This window comes from Salvia miltiorrhiza, chromosome 5, assembly GCF_028751815.1.
Source record: "Salvia miltiorrhiza cultivar Shanhuang (shh) chromosome 5, IMPLAD_Smil_shh, whole genome shotgun sequence".
Taxonomy (NCBI): domain Eukaryota; kingdom Viridiplantae; phylum Streptophyta; class Magnoliopsida; order Lamiales; family Lamiaceae; genus Salvia; species Salvia miltiorrhiza.
The window spans coordinates 16,686,022-16,695,676 of record NC_080391.1 but is presented as its reverse complement, the minus strand read 5'-3'; the positions used below and the strand labels follow the sequence as shown (position 1 = coordinate 16,695,676).

Below are 9,655 nucleotides of genomic sequence, written 5' to 3'. Positions count from 1 at the left end.
TTGTCGACTTTCAAAATCTTACGTGCACGTCGTCGAGAAATATTCTTAGTTTTTCGATACGAGTCCAATAATGAAAGTTTTTATTTTTGGACGACGAGTGAATAGTAAATCGGGATTTCTCGATAAACGAACCGAGCTCGTTTATCAGAATTTCGAAAACGGGCATGCGTTTTCTATATTTATATAGAATTACGAGTGTAATGAAAGTGAGTAGGAGTTGAGAGGGCGAGTAACGAAGAGTGTGGGTAGTTAGTCGTTAAGACGAGACGAGACGAGACGAAACGAGATATTTAACAACTAAATATCTAACCTACCCTACCCCTAACCACCCCCCAACCGCCCAAACCCCTTTCCCCTCACTTACTTACGGCTGTTAGCAGCCAACACCCCTCACTTTTAATTTTTAATTATCTCACACACACTAAACACACACACAACTCACGCATATCTCCATTGTTGAGGAGTTGGAGCTTTTGAGCTCCGTTTTGAGCGAGAAGACGAGCCCCGATCATCTTTTCGAACACGTATCTAAGTAGGTAAGATCTCTACCTACGTTTTGATGGTTTTCTTTTCGATTTTCGTCGACGTCGAAAAACGTCGATTCTCGACTTTATTTTGAAACGACGTCGGATCGTCGTAAAATTTTAGTATGTTGTTCTTGGGTAGATGTTGAGCATGTTTAATGAAGGGAGTAAGAACGGAACGAACCGTAGCTATGAAACCCATGAGGGCAGCCCCGTTTTTCACATATTAGCTTGTCTTTCGATTTTTGTTCGATCGTTTTGACTTGATATTTGTGCTTAAGGGTATGCTAGAATCGATATATATTAAATTCGTATTTTTCCAAGCACGAAAATTGTATAAGTTTTTAGAGTATGATTATTTAAATTCGTGAAGTTTGGGACGTTGCATAATGAATATTATTGCGTATATGTGTTCTACGATATCACATGAGCATGCTAATTGATTTACAATTTATGGATGATAATTGTTGAACGAAATTAAAACTGGAATTCTGTAAAAATTTTACAGCAGTTTCAAGCTTATGTTTCGATGAGTTTTCATTGCTTGATGGCTCTGAAATTTTAGTATGTTTATCTATGATATGTGTATTTCGTCGCTGCAAAATTTCATGTCTTTTGGATGATGTTTGGTATTTTAAAGATATTTTGAAAAAAATCCTTGACAGAATCTGTCAACTGTTGGTAGACTTCACAAAAACGTTTATATCTATTAATCCATGAAGGATTTTGCATCACCGTTTTTTTTAAACGAAACTAGACTTCAATACTTTTCTAAAAACATAATATTTCGATTTTTATGACCTCTGAAACAGAGCAGTTTATTATTTCAAAAATGCCCTGTTCTGCTGTCATATTTTTCCAACAGTAAAAGTGTATGAGTTTCATTGTTTATTTGGCAGATCATATGAACGTTTTCTCTTGTGAAATTTTAACCAAATCTTCAAGGATACCTTTAGTTTTGGCTGATTAAATTTGATGGAATTTTATTAAGGTTTGCCTTGGTTTCTAATGGCCTAAACAAAATTGGCAGAAACTGTCAATCTTTGACAGCCTGCACTAAAAGAGCAATATCTCCAAAAACCTTTAACCTTTTTGGTTAACTACCATTTTTAGAGTGAACTACACTTCATGGAGTTTTTGAGATCAATTGGTATGAGAGTTTATGATGATTGAGTTCGTTGTTATGAATTTTTAAAGATGACACAAAAACAGCAAAACTTTCTAGAAAACAACTTGATTATATTTGTTTTGATGGATGATACGATATGACTAAATGGTGTGAGTTGTGAGAGTTATGATTAACGCACATAAATGTTGGTATCTGACACTCGAACAATTGGTGTCGAGTATAAATGATAGTTTACTGATAAAGAGTTTTGATGATTTTGAATTGTTTGGTTTGCGTTGAAAAGATGTCAAGATGTTAAGTTTTGAGTCGAGAGACGAGTTCACGTAGTGAGATTCACGCGTTGAAATCTCGTGGCTGACATTATATATGAATAGGTCATGTCGAAATTTTTAGTGAAATTAGAATTTGAGCATAGTCAATTCTTGTTGACCTGTGACTCAAATACATACCTAATGGAAAGTTTAACTTTCTAATTGGTTAATTAGACGAGATGAGAGCGAATAGATCTGCTAAGAAAGTGGACTTTTCGATGTGTTAAATATTTCTTTTAATTGAAGCGCTGCTAATTATAACATAAGGATGTTATAATTAATGAGTAATGACGAGAGATAATAATTGTTATATTGATTAACAATCAAGAGAGATGAACATTAGAGATACTAATGTTTCATAAAAGAGATTAGATTATTAATCGAGGTTTCTTTTATAACTTCTCACCAATTCTTCATAACGATGAAGGTCCTTTTGGGAAGTAACGACTTGAGGGAGAGAGTGACGTTACTCATTGATACAGAGACACAACGAGGTGGGCATTACTTTTACTATACGTATATAGAGATCCCCTGCGTGTCGTATGCCTCTTATACGAATGAATGCATGAGATGATTTAACTGTTAATTTCAGTTTTATATATCTATCAAACGAGTTTAATGCTACCTTTGAACAAGTTATTTCGTTACAAATCTTTGAACTGGAAAATATTACAACTGTTGTCTTGCCATAAAATGTTTAAATTTTAGTATGATATCTATCTGCTTTGGCTTTGCCAATGATGCAATCGAATTCGGGTCCTGAGCAGTTGATAGCTATCCTGCCAGGGCTAGTGTACACCAGTGACCGTGAGTCATCTAGCGGGTTGGCCGGTCAAGTGACCGTGAGAGGTGGCCACCTCTCCGGCACACAGTTTCAGATATGATAGATTACAAAAGAACTTAGTCTGATCAGACGAACTTTAAGAATCACAAATGAACTTAGTAAGCTTGGGCCTTTTTAGCGAAAAACTCCCTTGCTGTACTGTTTATGATGGCATGACAATTTATAGTTTTGAAGCATGTATTTTTATACCTAGGCATACGTGCCCACTGAGTGCTTTTGTACTCAGCCCTGCATATGTTTTCTAAATGTGCAGGTTGAGCTGATGTGATGATGGTGCTGCAATGAGCGGAGTCTCCAGGGTTGTTAATAAATAGTTAACCTGTCTAGAATATGTCTTCATACATATGTCTAGCTACTTTCCGCTGCAAGATGTTGTTGATGTTATAGTATGTTATGTCATACTTTGAGTCTTAAGAGAATGGTTTCATACGATGTATAACTTGATTAATGATATTAATTAAGTTTTATGCTGTCTTTCATAGACTGTTTTCAATTGAGTATTAATGAATAAAAATGACGAGTTTTATTAAGATGAGTAAGTTTTACGGCTATAAATGACGCCCCTTTTCTTCCCCTTCTTCTTTAACCCCATCCCTAGTCGTGGATCACTCGGCCTAACTATCCATAGTTAGGGCGGGCTGTGACAAAGTGGATCACTCCGCTTGTTAGTAAAAAGGGCGGGTTCGTGTGATCGTGTGACAACTGTTTTAAAAACTAATGTGCACGTGCCGATTAAACAAAATAAGGAGTGTAAACATTTAGACACGTCAGAATTAAGCACAATACAGCCAAAAGTTATTAAGGAAAAACAGTCATATATACAAGTGACATTGTTGAGAGAGGCTTACACAGAGATAGTTACAAGTTCTGTTAGTTTGAAGTGTAAGTTCCCCCTGAGTATTATGACTGATTCTCCTTTGATCTTGAGTCTGTTGGCTGTTATTGCATGCTCCTTTCTCGTTCCATCTTTCTTCTGTGCAGTAGAGATTCCTCACGAATCACTCTTTCAAAAACTTCTGACGTCGATTTGAATTCTGTCTCTGTTTCCTTGAGACGTTGTAGAAGTTCTTGTTTCTGAGACTGAAGTAGTTTCAGTCTGTTGATCAGTCTGCGCTCTTGTACATCTCTTTTGTCTGCTTCGTCTTCATCTGAAACGAAGTGGCGCATGATGATCCTTCGAGCATCTTGCACATGATCAATCTCTTTGATGATCTGTTTGTGCTCCCTAAGGAGATCTTCAAATCTCGATCTTAGGTCTTGATACTCTAGTCGCATTTGATCATATCTGCTTGATTCTTCGGGTTGTGAGTGAGTTGGACTCATGTTCTCTTCTGGAAAGATGAATCTTTCTTCTTCATCGGAGTCTAATGATCCCAACTCAAATCCGCTGATTCCTCGAAAATATGTATGAGCGTAATCGTTGGAGGAATCCTTCTTGTTCCTGTACATGGTTAGAGAATGCAGGTAGAAGCACACCGGAAACAGGAAAGGGACACAAACCAAGCAGACTTAAGGGTAATCTCGAGAAGAGATTTTTGATCAAAAACAACAATTTCCCCCAAAAGGATCTAGTTCAAGTAGAACCTAGTCAGATACAGATAGTTCTTGCGAACAACCTGCTCTGATACCAATTTTTAGGTCCGGGAGGTCTCGAATAGGTGTATGGGGGGGGAGGGGAATACACCTATAGGCTATTTTTACAACAATCTACCGACCTCAATCAGAGGGATCTCAGTCAGAGATTAAAGCGAAACTTTACATGCAAACAAGACACCTGGTTTACCGAAATTAGTTTTGACCAACAGGGTTGACGACTGATACTGAAAGCTCTTCAGTAAAGAGTTATCAGTTAAGTCACTGGAACTTAACTGATCCACGTAAGGGCTTCAGTCGTGTTTGCAAAGATAGAGATGATATCACTCTTCCTTACTATCAGAGGATAGTTCAGTCAGATTGATATCATATGCAGCGGAAATTAAACTTAGTTTCGAATAGCCTCGGTGGAGCAGATAGTTGGATTAAGGTTTCTCTTTGCTGTTAGTCAGTGTTCAGTTTTATCAATTGAAATCGCACAAGTATTGAATGTAAAACTGAAAGCTGTAAATAACACAGAGACTTTTACGTGGTTCGGAAAAACCCTTCCCTGCTAAGCACACCTCGTGCTCAGACTTCCCACTCAAAGTTCAGAGTACCTTCCTGAACTCCGAATCACTCAAACACTCTTATGGAGAAGAGGTTTAAACGAGTGCCAACTATACTTACAAAGAACAAGTTCTTTGAAGCAAGTTTGACCTTTGGCTTCTGGGTAAACAGATATATGCCTAGGGTCTAAGAGAATGTATGTAATCAGTAGAGACTGATTTTGGCTTTGGAATTCTCTTCTTCGATTCAAGCTTTGGGCGGTTAAGCTTTAGACTGAATAGCAATTTCGGCAGAGCTTCAGCTTATGTCGTTGAATCGGTGAAGATTGAAGTGATCCTCGAGCGCTATTTGTAGGAGAACTCTTGAATAGATCCGTTGGCGTAAATCGTCCTCAAGATTTCTTCCGTTGGAGAGCAATTCGAATTTGGGCTGAGGCTTCAATCTTCGAGGTTCCTTGTCTGTGTGGAAACGGCTCTCTTTGATGGACAGGAGAAGTGACATCTCTGAAAAGTAACCACCAGATAGGAATGACCTCTGCAGAGATAAGATATTGTGATATCTCTGCATTTAATGCGGCTGTACTTGTGCGTACGTGGCTTCCTCTGAACGTTGGAAGATCAGTCCTAGGAGGAATGTTCAACTGATACTTGACTTTAGTATCAGTCCATTGCGCGCATTAAATAATCAGTCTTCAACTGATTCTTCAACTGATACTTCAGTTGGTAACTCCAGTCTTCAGTCTTCATTCTTCAGTCTTCGACACCGCAACTAAACTAGAAACGAACTCTAACACTTGAGTTCAAAACGATTCTAGTCTATTACAAATAAGTCCTATGATTTTTGGTATCATCAAAACAAGGGTTAGGATATTCCACAAGGTTCCCAACAAATTAGGATAGTGATATTCATATATATTATGTATAAATATAATCTCTTTAGGGGACGTTTATTTTGTATAATTGTTAAAATACATGATTGTATATTTTTATCCTCAAAAATAGGATTTCTCCAATTTCACCCTTTCAATGAGATAAAAAGAGAACAAAGTTTTTTTAGTACATTATCTTTGATCGTTTTGCAAATGTAGGACAATTTTTTTTGAACTTGCAATTACAGGACAAAATTTCAAAAATTCAACATTTGTAGGACAAATTGAGCCGACTGGGCTAAATCACATATGCTTCTCACGTGACTTAATTTTAGCATACCAATGCCTACGTGCTCATGATAGCGCCCGTCTACACGGCCGAGGTGTTGCAGACCGCCTCATGTGGCTTTCCTCAATAATTTCACTGAAATTTTTATCAATTTTTGTATGTAAACGTGGGTGCCTTTCATTTTAATTTTTAATTAAAAAATATTTTTATAAGCTGAGTTGATAGCTTATTTGTCAGCCATGTAAGCATCGGCACACAAAAATTAAGTCACGTGAGAAACACATGCGATTTAGTCTGATCGGGCTTAATTTATCCTACAAATGTCGAATTTTTGAAATTTTGTCCTACCATTGTAAGCTCGAAAAAAATTGTCCTATATTTGCAAAATGACTAAAAATAGTGTTCTAAAAAAACTTAAAAATCAAGCAAATAGTACCACTATAAACATCAAACAGTTTTAACAGCAGGAGGACTCTTCATGGTATCATCAATGTTGAAAGTAAACTTCTCTCCATGATAATCCAAACAAATAGTATCACTATAAACATCAATAATTGCCTTAGTGGTCCTTAAAAAAGGACGACCTAACAGAACACCAACTAACTCTTTCGACTGCATACTACTCGTTTTCACCACATATAAGTCAGCAGGATAAACAAAATCATGCACCTTCACAAGAACATTTTCTAAAAGACCCTCAGGTCAACACACGACCCATCAGCCAACTGAATCACCACCTTAGTTTCTACCAACTTCACAACATTTAGGCTGTTATAAACAGCTAAAGGCATAACATTAATAGAAGCACCTAGATCACACATAGCATGCTCAATCTTCATGTCACCAATATAACAAGGCAAAGAAAACAAACCTGGATCCTTGCATTTGGGCAGTAATTCCTTTTGTATCACGGTTGACACGTTCTTGCCCATCACGATTTTTTTAGATTCTTTAGACTTACCAGCAATAAAGTCTTTCACAAATTTTCACAGCGGAGGAAGCTTGAGTGCTTGGAGGAATGGAAGATTAATCCCCAACTTCCCAAATATTTACATGAAATCGATGAGCTCCTCCTCCGGCTTCTTCCTTGCTAACCTCCTAGGAAAAGAAACAGGTCTCTCGAACTGAAGTTCATGGAGGCTTGTTGGTTTGTGAACTTTGGTTGGATCATCTTCGACACTTTCTCGTTTTGCCGCCTTTCCTTTCTGCACAGCTTCGGAGTCACCGTCCTGTTTGGGCAACCGGGACATATTTCCAGATTGATCTCCAGTGAGCACTGGTTCTTCAGAATCGTTCAGTTTGGGCAAACAGTTGCTCTCGCCAAATTCGCCTTCTCGAACTTTTTCCAATTTCTTGATGGGTGGTTCATCCAATTCTTTGCCACTTCTCAATGTGATCAAGTTCATACTTTCCCGATGATTCACTTGGACTTGCGATGGCAATTTGCCTTGATTTATCCTTAGCTCATTCACAGAAGTCGAAAGTTGAGAAATTTGACGAGCTAATCCGTCCATGCACACCTTTTACTCATTTTGAGATTGTTGAAGATTTTGCACTGCTTCATTGGTTGCTTGCAAATTATTTTGCAACAATTGTTGTGAGACAATCAAGTCTCTCATCATCTCTTCAAGAGCTTTTCCTTGATTTTTTTGTGGAGGTGGTGGTGCTTGTTGGAATCCTCTTTGATGAGGCGGTCTATAGCTCTGCTGCTGCTGCACTTGATTACATTGGTCTCTCCAACGAAAATTAGGGTGATCTCTCCACGACGCATTGTAGTTGCTCGAGTAGGGGTCCCGTTTGGGTAAATAGGGCAGTGGATCAGTGCAGCTGTAAAAGTTATTTTGAGACGAATTCACTTGGGCTTGAAGACCTTCGTCACCCCCGGTGCATTGCAAACTTGTATGGCCAAAGTTACCACACGCTCCACATGGTTTCTCTGCCGGTTGTCCAGTAATATCTACCTTCTCCACCACAGTGTTGAGAAGTCTTTCCATTCTCCACATTCTCTCTTCGAACTTGTCCTCAAAGTTAGAGGAGCCTGCCTGTGCAGCCTTCTTGAGCAATTAAATGTGTGGCTCCTCATACTCTCTCGTTGCCTCCACTAAGTGTTGAATCAACCTTTTAGCTTCAGTCACAGTATTTTGAGAAAATCCTCATCCACTTGAGGAGTTCACCAGATTTTTAATGTCTACTGTCATCCCCTGGTAGAAGTATTGCAGCAGATCTCCCTCAGAAAATTTGTGGTTTGGACAACTATCCACCAATCTCCTGAACCTGGTTCAATACGTGCTCAATGACTCATCATACTCCTGCTTCACTCCACTAATCTCCTTCTTTACTGCATTCGTCTTGGTGGGAGGAAAGAAGTGTTCTAGAAATAACTTCTTCATTGCGGCCCATGTAGTTATAGAGTTCGGTGGAAGACTCGCGAACCAAGAATTCGCCTCTGCTGTCATGGTGAAGAGAAAATATGCCAACCTGAAATGCTCCTCTGTGACTCTAGTGGGACGATTTTGTACTTTGCAAATTTTGATAAACTCGCTCGGGAAATTATATGGATCCTCTCCCTTTTTGCCATAGAACTTAGGGAGAACATTAAGTAATCCAAGCTTAATCTCGATGGAAGTAGCAGCCTCCGGCATCCGGATCGGAGTAGGAGGGTCATCAGCTTCGTGACTAGAGAGGTCACACAATCTGGGATCGTCAGCCGACAGAACTAGACTTACATTCTTCTTCGCTTTCTGATTCTGCCTCTGAGTTAGGGTCCGTTTGGGCAAACAGATCTTCTGCAGCAGTCAAAACTCCGGGTTCAGCCTTGAAAAATGAATCTGTCTGGTCAGACGGAGCAATTGCTGAGTCCACCAGACCATGCAGCTTCCTCGCCCTTGCCTTATTTCTCAATTTCTTCGCAGTCTTCTCGATCTCAAAGTCGTAGAGGAGAGTCGGCTTGGAAGATCTGCTCATAAACAACGAAAAAAGAAAAAAAAATCAATAGGAAAAAGAAATCAATTAACACCGTTCCCTGGCAACGGCGCCAATTTGGTGGACATCGTCTACCACCAAATAATTCCTGCGATAGCTAAGAATTAGTATAGTATAGTAACAAGCAGAGTCGAACCACAGAGAATGGGTAAAAGCATTCAATTTCCTAGATATCTAAATTGGTGTAGCCACCACGCATTAAATTGAGAGAAATATTAATTAACTAAGGAAGCAAATAAATCAAATAAACAATTACTAAAATTCAATCAAAGAAAAGTAACTCGACTCGAATAAATCCATACTAATTTATTAACTCCATTCATCGACGCAAAGATAAATTAATCTCTATCAATCAACCAGTTATAGGATACCGTGAACGCACTGACATACCCCAATTCCTACTTACTGTGTCGATAGACAACTGTAGACGCCAGACCTGCCTATTTCCCTTATTAAAATATAACCTAGCTGGAGTCGTCAGACCTAGATTTAATATTCTAATAGCATTAAGATGAAGGAACCCGATTTAGACAAATTACCCAAGAACGCAATTAATAATTCGTCTA

The 9,655-nt window shown here is 38.6% G+C and overlaps 1 long non-coding RNA gene across 1 annotated transcript; it reads left to right on the top strand.

Moving 5' to 3' along the window:
- Positions 1-348: 348 nt before the first annotated feature.
- LOC130986399 (uncharacterized) lies at positions 349-3,287 on the top strand. Its single transcript, XR_009089261.1, has 3 exons — positions 349-536; positions 2,392-2,458; positions 3,062-3,287. It is a non-coding gene; the product is annotated as an uncharacterized LOC130986399 (long non-coding RNA).
- Positions 3,288-9,655: the final 6,368 nt, after the last annotated feature.